Raw genomic sequence first — 12,293 nt, forward strand, 5'->3', positions numbered from 1 at the left:
TGCCCATGTTGTAGCCATATGGACTGGTTAACAATAAAAAGCTCTCCTTTTTCTTCCCCACCACAGACAGTCCATTTCATTTTGAAAATACTCAAAAGTGTTTGCAAGAAATTCTTCATAGACCTAACTGCCCACATCTTGAATCAAACAGAAAAGCGCAGTTACCTCTCACGTACTTGAGATTTTCCTTCTCCATCAAAGTATTATCTAGGACATCTGGCACATGTCTGGTATAATGACAGGCTCATTCTACTTTATGAGTGTATTTAACATATGACTTGAAAGAGTTTATGCACACACCTATTCTTTCTGGGCAGGGAGAAAGCAGGCTAAAAAGATAAGCTTCAGCAACAATAACACTTTCAAACTGACTTTGGTATTCTTGACAATTACACATCATCGATGGCTGTCCAAAACACACACACACACACACACACACACACACACACACACACACACACGGACAGCCATAACTCACTTCCCCTCTCTCTCTCTCTCTCTCTCTCTCTCTCTCTCTCTCTCTCAATCTCTGCCAAGGGAGATAGGCATAAACTGGAGGAAAGCAAAGGGAAAGTCAATCTCCCTCCACCTGCTGCCTGAAGCCAGGGTGTTTTTGGCCGACTGGCAGACAGGAGCCTGAGACAGCCTCAGCAGCAGCCTGCCAATATCCTTAAGAAAAATAAACAAACACATACCAACTTGACCCCCACTCCCCAACAAAAGAACTCATATGGCAGAGTTCAAAACGTAACAACAGCCCAATTCCCATTAGCACAGACAATCCTATTAACCAGGATGACCATAAATTCATAAACCTCTACAACCTCCAAGCAAGCACTGTGGTCTGGAACTGCACAAGCACACACAGACACAGAGGAAATTTGCACCTGTCTTTCTTGACACAACACACCTGTCAGGCCCTGCCCCTGAGCACTCTGCTAATAGACTTCTGTCTACCTAGTTTAGGAAAGGAAATGATTTTTTTTTGTAAGGGAGGTCATGGGTGAAAAGAGAGAGAGAACACAACCTGACTCTTCTAGCCTTGACTTTGAGAGGAGGCCACCCTGCGCTTGCCCTGTTTTTATAAACTCAAGGAGACAACACAGACCTTCTTGGAAAAATAAAAACAAGTAGTTGAGTTCCCAGCCTTCCCCCAGGCAGAATAGGGTTCTGGATTGCCAAGAACAGCAGGTTCACACTCCAACCTGCCTCCTTGGGCTATTAAAGACTTATCGTCCAACCCCTCCTCCTAGTTCCGCTATATGCCTGTCTGGAGGTCTCTCAACTTCCGAAGACGCTGGAAGGGACACGGGAGACCTGCGAGTCCCTCGAAGGCTACTCCTTTTACCCCCTCCCATCAACTCTCTCCACCAACGGTCAGTTTTAGCAGGAGGAGTAACTGGTTGGCACACCAGAAGAACCAACAACTTGCTAAACTGGACTTTGGGTGACGTCTCTCTCCCCTCCTTGTCTGCTCAGGCAAGATATCAGCTCTCCCCGCCCCCTCCGGCTGCCCTCCTCACTATCCTTCCCAGTAACAATCACTCTCACCTCTCCTCGCCTCAGTGCTCCGACCTGGGGCAAAATTGTGGATACCACCCAGACAAGACAAGACCGAAGCAGCCAAACACCACTGACTGTCTGCAATGACTGTGAGATTCTTCGCCTCTGACACCCGCTGCCTAAGATCCCCCCCCACCCCTCTCCCGGATTCCAATCCTTCTGTCCTTCCACGGTGCTCAGGCCCCAGTCTCTCCACTACTTAGACTCCGGTGCTTCCTTACCCAACTCAACTTGACCCAGCCCTGGTTCCATCGATCTCATGCAGAAGACCGCCGCGCTAGTTTCCCGATACCCACCTCTCCACGACTCCAACCCCGATTTCTACATTTTGGCTGCCACAGCATTTTGAAAGGAATGTAATAGAGCGCCCCCCTCGTCCCTTTCCCCCTCCTCCCCATCCCGGGCCTCTGCTGAGGTTAAAAAGGAGAAGTGAAAGGTATGCAAATGACAAGCAAATTGGAAGAGGCTGGAAGAAAGGCAGCTATAATAAACAAGACAAAGAGAATGAACATAGGCACTAGCCTGGACTTTTAACCGGGGTTGGTAGGGAGAGTGAGGGGGTGGTGGGAAGCAAGGATCCAGAGGAACAAAAAGCGACCCGGTCCCCCTCGCGGTCCTCTCTCCTGAGAAGAGAGGGCAAGAGAAAGAAGAAAAGGAAGCAAGCGCCTCCTCAAGCCCCAGAAACAGTACACAAAAGGTGATAAGATCAGCGACAAGTCCAGCAATATCAGCCTCCCTCAATCGCAAACACCACCCCAGCCACCAGCAGGAAAGAAAGAAATAAAAGCCAAGGGGATCACTTACTCTTAGGAACTGGGAGGAGCGGAGCGCTGAGTTCCACTGAGGTTCAAGCTTAGAAACTGTTTAGAGGCTATTTTATTATGATTCATTTAAATAACATCATTTTCTCCTGGAAAAAAAATGTTTACACTGGTATGAGTAATGGAAGTCTATTTTCTTTTCTTCTCATTCAAGAACAAGCCAGTACAAGTGATTCTGGAAAAGGGGAGGGGACTCACGAGGGGGAGAAGATACTTACGCGGTGCAGAGAGCAGTGGGACTGAGCCTCTCTTTTTTTTTGCCGGCAGAGAGAGGAAAACGCGCGCGCACACACGGTGATATCTTGCGGGTGATGAATATGATAATTGGACAAGGGACGGTGAGTCTGTGCGAGCGAGCAAGCGGGGCGAGAGGGAAGGAAAGGGGAGAGAGAGGAGAGAGGGGAGGGAAAGAAAAGGACAGGAGATAAGAGAAGGGGAGAGAAGAGAAGACAGGAGAGGCGAGGAGAGGAGAGAAGAGGAGAGGAAAGAAGAGAAGAGAGAATAGAAGAGAAGAGAAGAAAAGAGAGAAGACGAAGGAAAGAGAGGACGAAGCGAAGCGAAGAGGGAGCAGGCAGCCTCGGCGAGAGCTCTTTTGCGCCGCTCTGCTTTCCCTGGCTGCAATGGTGTATTATTTCAGAGCGCTCCCTCAGCTGAGGGCTCCGCTCCACAACAAGATTTACTTTAAGACACAGCTGAAGGAAACAGGAAGACTGCACGTCACAGTCTGACTGACGTACCCGGCCCCAGCACCCAATCGCGAGGCGCCTTCGGATTCAAGGGGGGATAGCGAGGCAAGAGAACTTGGGAGGAAAAAAAAAAACATAAAAGGGGTGGGGGTGAGAGGCTGGGAGAGAGGAGGGGAGAGGGGCCCCGCGCTCCCCCTCACGGGCCTCCATCCTCGGCCTCCCCCCACTCCCGCCCTGCCCCTGCTTCGGTGCGACTTGATCGCAGCGCCGGGGCCGGAGCGAGCCATCTGCGAACACTATGCAAAGCGGGCGACGGCGCGAGCGGCCCCGGCTCCCACTCGCTCTTCCAGGACGCAGGTCCTTTTCTTTCTTGCTTGCTTTCTTCTTCTTCTCCTCTTTTTCCTTTTTCTTTTTTCATCTCTCAGATACAGCTGATGGAGTTCGCCGAGTGACTGAGAGAGCGGGCGCTCCATGGACTTGGGTGGAGGAAGGCACGGAAAAGTATACTGGAGGGAAAATGAGGGTTTTAGGGGTGGGGTGGCATAGGAGGAGGGGGTAGAGGATTCTCAAATCATTGCACTTTTTAAAGGATCATTGGTAGTATCAAGAATACATGATATTCTTGCTTCCTTTTAAAGAGGAGAAGAACAACAAAATATAGGTAGATTTAGGATTAAAATAATAGATGTCCGAGGTTTCCCCCGCACTGCTATTAGAAGACCGGTATTGGCTGCGTACCAGTCAATCTCCCGTCAAAATTAATAGGAAGAAGAATATTTAGCCTTGTTTACATCTAATTACGTTATTTAAATTGTAGGTACACCAGCCTTTCTGGAAAAAAAAAAAAAGTTACAAACGTTACTTCGCAATTACCCCTAACTCACCCTAGAATTTCCGAAGACAGAGAGAGGCGCAATAAGGATTTGCCCACAGTTTTGACGCCTGAGTAACAAACTTTAAAGTTTGCCCAATAGGGCAAGGAATTTCAAACATTTAAATCTCGGGCTCCAACGTAATGCCATTGAAAATTCACTTTGGTTTGGTATTTCTTGGATGAAAACAAGAAAAGGGAAGATTTCTTTAGATATTGTCTCTCTGAAAGAGTTCCTTGGGGCTTGCAAGTTACAGATACTAAAGAGCCAGCCTTCAGCCGCCCCTAGACCGTCCCTTTCAGGGGGTGCAGTAAATGTCTTTTAATAAAGCAATTGCGTTTATGACTTAAAAGTCTTGTAAAAGCTAAGATGTGCAAAGGCTGCTAAACAGAAGTATTCATATTTAGCTGAGTAGATGCTCATTTTTGGGATAGAATGGAAACCAGTATTTTACGTGTGTCCCTCGAATTTAATCAGATCAAAGGTTGAATCATGTTGTGTCATGACAACAGGGTGTTTATGAGGTGTTACAAGTACGGTGACCGAGCACTACTACCATCTTCTGTGACACGCACACACTTTTCCGAGGACATTTACAATTTCAGTCTCAAATTCAGAAAACTATGAGGAGGATATTGAATCTCTTTGAAAAAGAATAGTGATGAATGCCCGAATCTATACATTGCAGGAAAGTTTCTAGCATGGAATTCAAAAATTGAGAAGAAGGAAAAATCAGGTCGGCCAGGTTAGGTTTCAGTGATAACAAAAGACTTGTGTTAGCACCCCAGCCTTCATTTCGCCCCATTTCACCGCCCCCGATACCCCCCTCCCCTTACAGAAACAACACAGAAACGCGGGCACACACAACTCACACTTCCAATGATCGGCCATTGTATCAAGCATTCTAATCGAGATGTGAGAATTTAGACTGGAAATAGAAATAATCTGTCAACATGCCCGTTAGATGCAAGGACAGAATAATGCTTCTATTGCTTGGGTCCTTTCGAGGTAAGCGGGTGTATGGAGCGGGGGAAATTTGGGCTCTGTAAGTGAATCAAGGCTCCTTCCTTTCTTTTTCTATTATTTTTCTTTAGGATCCCAGTTTGTACATATAAATAAGAGCCAATTCACAAATAAACTGGTAGGAGTAAAGGAGATATGCCCTCCACACCTTAAGACCAACTGTTCAGTTTGACGTTTTAAAAGGAGCAGGGCAGGGAAGGAGGAGGTGGAGAATGAGAAGAAAGGGAGGCAAGGAGAGAGAAAAAATTTGGACTCTGGAAAGAAATGGCTTGAACTTTAGCTCACAAGTTTGTGTCCTTTGCACCTAGCACTCTGATGCACGTTCTGCACACGCCACGCCCGGGAACTAGCTGCAGGGAAAGTTCCCTGAGAGCCCCAGTAAGTCCTCCATCACACTCGGGGGAGGGCAGGCCCAAGTCGAAGTCGGGGTAACCGACTTGGCAAACAAGGAAGCTCCCCCACCCCCAGTCCTGGCGATTGAGGCTCGCGGTTCGCTACCCTCTGCGGCCGCCGCGACTCGCAGCCGGCTTTAGGGCGCAGGAGCCGCTCATTGAAATAGCGCGCGCCACGCAGCATCAGCGAGCTCGGTCTGCAGCCCCGCTCTGCGAGCTGAGCCCGCGGAGCCCTTTCGGTCCCCTACTGTGGGGGCGACGTACATGTCAGCCTCCTCGCAACCTCTTTTGCCCGAGCTGGGGCGCTCTCGCGGGTCTCAGGCCGCCCTGGAGCAACGCGTATGAGGCCCGAGTCTCCATCTCGGGCGACTCCGGTTTGTATTCTGATAAGGAAAAAGGGATTAGTCTGCCAGAAGAAGAGAAGTCGCCTAGATATTGGCCCGGTGTCTGACACCAACTGCGAAGTCTAGGGTCCACGCAACCCCTTCCTCTACCCCATTACCATCACAACCCCAGTAGCTTAAAAGTTAACACAAGTTCTGAATGGTTTTCCAGCAAACCTTAGCCTGCATGTTGCGTTTAATTATTTGTCTGAAGAGCGATCTGTGTGTTCTTAGTCAAACTCCTGTGACTATCACTCATCCATCTAGTTCTGGGCTAAACATACTTCGCCATGACATTTCCTCGGTGTATTCCACACACCCCCACCCCGCCCTCCTATTCTTTCTTGCAGCCGTTAGGTGGGGGGTAAGAGGAAGTATAGTGCGTATAAGTAATTCAAAACCTTACAAATAATTATCATCAGATCTAAATAAATCAATTCTGGGAATTTCGACCAGATCCAGGTGAGGGGCAAGCGTGGGCGTGGATTTCGGAAGGATGCTGTAGATCTTGTGATGACACCCACCCCTCGCCGTCGTCGCCATCACCACCATCACCACCACAGAAGAGTGGGAAAGAAAAACAAACAAACAAACAAACAAACAAAAAAACACTACAACCCCAGGAAGCAGGCCGGCATGTTTCAGGCTGTCTGGAAGCAGCCTGCCTGACGGCCTCTCTCGGGGCGTTCCCATCTCTTGTGCCCAGTGAGACGCCAAGCCCAACCTGGATTTATTCTGAATGGGTGTGGGGGGCGGAAGTGAAATGCCATAAGATCAGTAGCTAGTAGCAGCTGTGGCGTTTCTCTCCTGGGAACCCCACTGCTTAGAAGTCTCCCGAGTACGTTTGCTAACCAACAGCTTTGAAAGTAAACAGAAGCGAATCACTCCAAAGTTGAAATATAACCCTTAAAAGAATTTGGAGCCAGTGGTCCTGGCAGTAAAGGGAATCTTTTAAGACAATGAAGCCCTTCCGCCAAGGGTCCACTACATAGCTTTTAAAGGAGCCCAGAATTGTCATAAAAAATTAAATTCGTTGAAAGGTCACATTACATAATAGAGTGACCTTGAAGGAAATCACTCTTTCCCCTACAAACACACCCCCACCGGGATGAGGGAGTTGTCGGTCACTGAAGAGCGACACTACTATTTGATTTTATGGAAGTGGGCGAAAACTACAAAAAGGAGGTGCATTCCCTACCATGGAGTAGAAAGGAGTAGGTTAGGAAATGGCGCTCTTCGCCGCCAACCCGGGCTTTGCCTCAGGCGCCGAACTTTCCACATCAAGATATTAACAGATGGTGGTGAGCACATGGAAGGCTGTTACTTACATAATCCAGCCTCACCGCCCGGCCGCGCAGAACCCGGCGAGGCGCCGACAAGGCCGCGCGCGCGCCTTTCGAGGGGTGTTGCCCCCCGAAATGACTTGCCTTTCTCCAATCCACCCTCTCCCCATAGCTGTGAGGGCTAGGATTTGGAAATACAATGATTTTAAGGGGGAGGAGGGATTAATATATATATACATCAATCTGGTTTTGCTTTACATTCTTCATCTACAGCAGTGAAGGATAGAAAACCAAGAGCTGAGGGATGCGGAGGATATGTCTTTGGATAGATACCTTCAGTATCCCGGGGGCGACCCCAGCAGAATTTACGCAATTTACAGCCCCCACCCACCCACCCAATTTCCCCAGACTAGTATTTCTTTATCTGTCACCAAATACAAAGGAAGGCTCAGGCCGCAGCCGAGTGAGGGGAGGTGGTGGTTGTGGTGGTGGTGGTGAGGGTGTGTGAGAGGACGCCTTTGCACGCGGGGGCGCAGTGGGCAAAGTTACGCAAAGCCTTTGGGCACTGCCACACTTCTGCGCTTTTGCAGGTTTTTAAGCGCTCGTTCCCGCAGGCCGGGAGTCCCTGACGGTTGTATGGCTGCCTGCTGCTTTCGCGTCCTCAGCCACCTCTAGGGAGGCCCATTCTCTTTCCAGTGTGCCTGTGTACCTCCCTGTGTGTGCCGGAGGACGTGTATTTGTCGATTCTCCTCCCTGACGGCGACTCGGGGTCGTCACAGCCTGCGAGGTATACGCCAGCCTGCGTGTGTTAAAAAAGTTTCGGGTTGGGAGCGAAGGCCGGGAGTCTTTTCTCCTCCAGTCACTCAGCGGAAGCGGGGCTTCTTTGCCCAAGGCTTCCTCCTGATCTCCTCCCTCCTGCTATCCCCTTCTTCCTCGCTTCGGCCCCGCCCTAGGTGTCGCGGCCTCTCGGCCCCAAGAGCGCGAGCGCGAGATGCTGCAGTGGCGGCGCCGCGCTCCCGGTGGCTGGCGCTCCCCTCCCGCCTGCGCGGCCCATGGGGGTCCAGGCCGCCCCTTCTGCTAGTCCTGACGGTCCCCGCCCGGGCTCAGCAGCCCGCTCCACGGACCGTGCCTCCTCACGGGCCGCCGCGGGGGCTGGAGCTCTGCTCCGCTCTCCTGGGCTCGGCGCACGCCTGGGAGCAGAGGGCAGCCACCTGCTCCCTGCGCTCGGCGGAGCGGCGGAACGTCCGACGCCGAGGGGGAACGTCCAAAGCCGCCAGGCCCGCTCTTTCTCCCCGTCCTCCCCCACCCCTGCTGCCCGCCTGTTGCTGCGGGGCCATGGCCGCCTCCGCGCTCTCAAAGCCGGTGCGCGAACAGTTAACCTGAGGTGGAGGGATGGGGGAAGGCTCTCTCTTGGGACCGAAAGAAGGAAAGGGACATTTTAAGGGATGAAAATCTCCCTTTCGGCCCACCCACTTTCTTTCGTCAATTAATCTGAGGATATTGGACGATTGCTCCCAGCTTCCCTTTTTTGGTCTTTTATGTCAAGGATATGAATTCGAAGGAGGTGCTTTATTTTCAGAGACTTCGGTGTTAGGACTTGTTATCCCTACTGTCCATCTTACAAGGCTTTTTATTCAGGATGAGGAGCAAGTTAGAAATAAATAGGTGTAGGTCAGGCACAGAGGAAAAAGAGAAAGAGGCTCCCAGTAAAGATTTATTTAGGGAGAGAGTAACTCTGGAATGTTGCATTTTGTTTAAATTAGAGCAAGGCAAAGTTGAAAGCAGATTTCTATAATTTTTCTGGTAATATTTCTTTTATGAAGTATCTAAATGTCTCTTTGTCATCAATTTGAGATCAAAAGGAAAATCCATATGCTGCATAGTTTTTCGACATTACTATTTAAATATGTTTAAAATGTTTTATCCAACATGTAGAAGGTTGCTCAGAGGCAAGACTGAGTGACTTGGATAGCAAGGTGGTTTGATGTGGAGCAGTGGTCCAAAAACCGTGCTGATCATCAGAATTACCCAGGAGCCATCTCAGTTGGACAATCAGTGATTGGACATGGGAAACTGAGTGTCACACTGACTGTGTTTCTAATTACAGTTCAGCCAATCATTGACTGTGACCTTGGGAATGTTACTTTACCTGAGTCTCAGTTCTTTTTATCTGTAAAATAGGGATAATATCCGGTTCAGAGTTGTAGGGAAGCTTTTACATAAGTAAAAGTGTTCGGCACAAGATTGGAATAAATGGAACCTATTTTGTCTATAAATGTGTGCTCTACACACTCGCACTGACTGGTACTCCTTGTATACAGGACCTCCCTGTGGAAAGTTTTGGTGCAGCTAGCTGGAGTGCCTTGTCATATGTACATGTATGCACATTTTAGCGTATGCATAGTTGCTACCTTGTACAATTTAAAAGCTCAACCCTACTTTCTATGCCATGCAAAATAAATTAGAATCAGTGTATGTTTGGAAGCTAGGCCCTGTGCTCCTGGACCTAGAACTTCAAGTCATGCCCTCTCAGAGAGAAGGCATTTGCCAATCTGGAAATCTGGAGCCTGCTGCCTGGTTTTTTGTCCACCTTTTTTGGTCCTTTCACCTTCCTTGCTTCATAGATGGCAAACCCATCCTAAAGAAGCCACCCACCAGACCAGTGAAGCTCAAGGACAAAAAGTTCTATTCAAGGGGAATAACAAGAAGGAAAAAAAGTAAACATTCCTAGGTATGACAATAACAACAAAATGCATATCATGAGTCATATGTTTTTATATTTGAATGAACACCTCCCCCAAGTCCATGTAGGGTAAAATACAAACCTTCATAAAATTATGTTCAAACCAATGGATACAAGCACAAATGTCAATTCTGCCCCCCCCCCCCCCCCCCCCCCCCCCCCCCCCCCCCCGATAATTAAGAGAGGGCCCAGTCAAAGACCGCTGTGAGAAGAGAAGGAAAGACAGGCAGGAAGGTGCCATCTCTGGCTGCGACTCTGCAGTAGTGTGAGAGGAAGAAAGCCAGAGAAATGGAATGGGCTGAACCAGCAGAGAGCAGATCAAAAAGGCTGACCATTTTAGAACTGGATAAGGTTGTGACTAGCTAATTAAACATCGCAAGGAAGGTACTTTGCTGGTACTCTCATCTCCAAAGGCTTAAAATAATCATAATGTGTTCCAGGGAACACTCTCCAGACAAAAGAATGAATGTCAAAGCATCACTCCTAGAAGCTTGTCCACCCAGTGTTGCTGGGTGTCTTTGGGCAAGTGTGGAAGATTACTGCTAGGATGGCTATTCTCTGTAACCAGGTGGGAAATGATTGTACACACAACAGCCAAAAACAACTAGAGAGAAACACACAACTGGGGCCAAGCTGGTAGGGGGTTTCATGGCCATTCTGCCTTATCACACTCAAGCACCCTCATGGTGGAGAAGAGCTTTTGCCTCCGCTTGTGGGTGGCTAGGGGGCATAGGCAGAGTGGGGACAAGTGTGAGAGGGGGAAGGATGGGCAGGGTGGGGTCGAGGGAGAGTATAGGTAGGGGGTGGGGAATGGGGGTGGTAGGGGAGTGTGCTGGGTTGGTTGCCCGAGAATGCAGGTGGGACAGGAGGGGATGGGGGACAGTGTTTGTGGGAGAGACTGGGCGGGGGAAGAGAGGGTAGAAAGAGACAGTGGGGTACGGGCGTGGGGGACAGGCATAGGGGCGTTGGGAGCGGGGACAGTGGGAGTGGGAGGCCGGGAGGGCGCGTCCCCGCTTGCAGCCCAGCGCCGAGGCTGTCGCGAGGTGGGGGGCGGGGGGCGGGCGGGTGTGGAAGTGTCGTTTGAGGGGCGGAGGGAGAGGCAGGAGAAAAGGCGAGATGGATCAGCTGCATTTGGCTGCTGCTCAAGCCCTGATCAACGGCGACGCGTCTCAGCTTCCTCACGCTCTCGCCCAGTCTCGCCGAGACTGTTGAAGAAGCTCGCCTGCTAATCCGGGCTTGGCCGGGGAGGACTTGGACCCGACAGCTTCGCGGCCGCCGCTCGCCGGGACCAACGTCCCGGGCCTCTCCCGGGGGTGGGGCGGGGTGCTGGGGACCCGGGCGGGCGCGGCGGGGACTCACCCGCGCCTTCTTAGCTTGGCCAACACTGCGGTTCCCCTGGCTCCCTTTTCAGATCGAAAGTGTCCCGTTTGCCCTCGCCCTACTGCGCCTCCACAGGACCCGACACAGGGCGGCCGGCAGCCAGCTTCCTCCTTCCGGCGCCAGCTCCGTCTTCCCTCCATCCCACCCGCGGCCCAGTGTCGCTACTTTCACTCTCCCACCAGATCCCACTATGACCCATTTTTTTTTTTTTTTCCTCCACGGTAAGGCGAGTTCACCCTTTACCTTCTCGATGCTAATCTGGTGATGGTGTTGGGGGGTGGGGTGGTGGTGGGAGGGGAGTGCCTAACCCAAGTGGTCTCAAGGAAAATTGAATAATTCAATTCAACAGATAATTACTGTTTGCAAGGCACTGCTAAGCATGACAATTGGTGACCCTGTTGAGAGAGCAGAGTGGACTGGATGATTTTGGTTCTGACCCAACATAGGCAGTTATTATCTATGTTTGATTTAGTCAGGTTTCTGAAACCCCAGTTAGGAACAGTAGTCTTGACGAAGCTGAATGAGGGGCAAAAGTGTCAACATCTCAGTCTCCCCATATATCCAAAGTGTGCTTTCAGTGAGAATGTGTGAAAGAGGCAGACAGGCATGGTGATAATTAGCAATAATAATTCTAGCATTTATTGAGCACTTCATATTTGTCAGAACTGTGCCAAGCAGTTTTTGCACTATGCTTTCATATTCTTGTCAAAAACACCATAAATTATAAGATACACCATCAGTTTAAAGATGGTCTTTGGGAGATAAAGAAAACACAGCGACCTTAAATACACAATCTATTGTAAGACATATGTTGATTTTAGGGACATTATAAAATTTGGGGGAAAAAAAGTGAATCTTAGAAGTGAAGAAATAAAGTGTATTATGTGTAATTTTCCTGACGGCCCTGATAAGGATTATCCCCACTGGATGGAGGAGTAAACTGAGACTGGCAAAGTTTTCACACCTGTTCAAAGCCACAGAGTCATTAAGTAGCAGAGCCAAAAGTGGGTCTCAGGTCTGCCTGGGGTCAGAACCAGACAGTTTTTCCTAGAGCTTCACATAACCTCTGAAGGCATTGGGTTTTGTCAGCTGCATCTGACCTTTTTCATGGCCCTGGGTTTGTCTTGACCCTTTTACCATCAGCAAA

The 12,293-nt window shown here is 49.8% G+C and overlaps 1 protein-coding gene across 9 annotated transcripts in view; it reads right to left on the reverse strand.

Annotated features, from left to right (window-relative positions):
• PROX1 (prospero homeobox 1) overlaps positions 1 to 11,147 on the reverse strand; it is a 60,804-nt gene extending 49,657 nt beyond the window's left edge. For 2 of the 9 annotated variants that reach the window (XM_037823947.1, XM_037824001.1), the window contains exons 1-2: positions 2,603 to 3,132; positions 2,368 to 2,473 (exon numbers count right to left, since the gene is read on the reverse strand). The gene's annotated coding sequence lies outside the window, so the exon portion shown is untranslated. Of the gene's footprint in view, positions 1 to 165; positions 221 to 1,108; positions 1,169 to 1,551; positions 1,624 to 2,367; positions 2,474 to 2,602; positions 3,133 to 11,125 lie in introns of those variants that run through there. The other 7 variants (XM_037823999.1, XM_037823988.1, XM_037823956.1 and 4 more) reach the window with 7 other exon arrangements.
• Positions 11,148 to 12,293: the final 1,146 nt, after the last annotated feature.

Source organism: Choloepus didactylus, chromosome 2 (assembly GCF_015220235.1).
Source record: "Choloepus didactylus isolate mChoDid1 chromosome 2, mChoDid1.pri, whole genome shotgun sequence".
NCBI classification, from domain to species: Eukaryota; Metazoa; Chordata; class Mammalia; order Pilosa; family Megalonychidae; genus Choloepus; species Choloepus didactylus.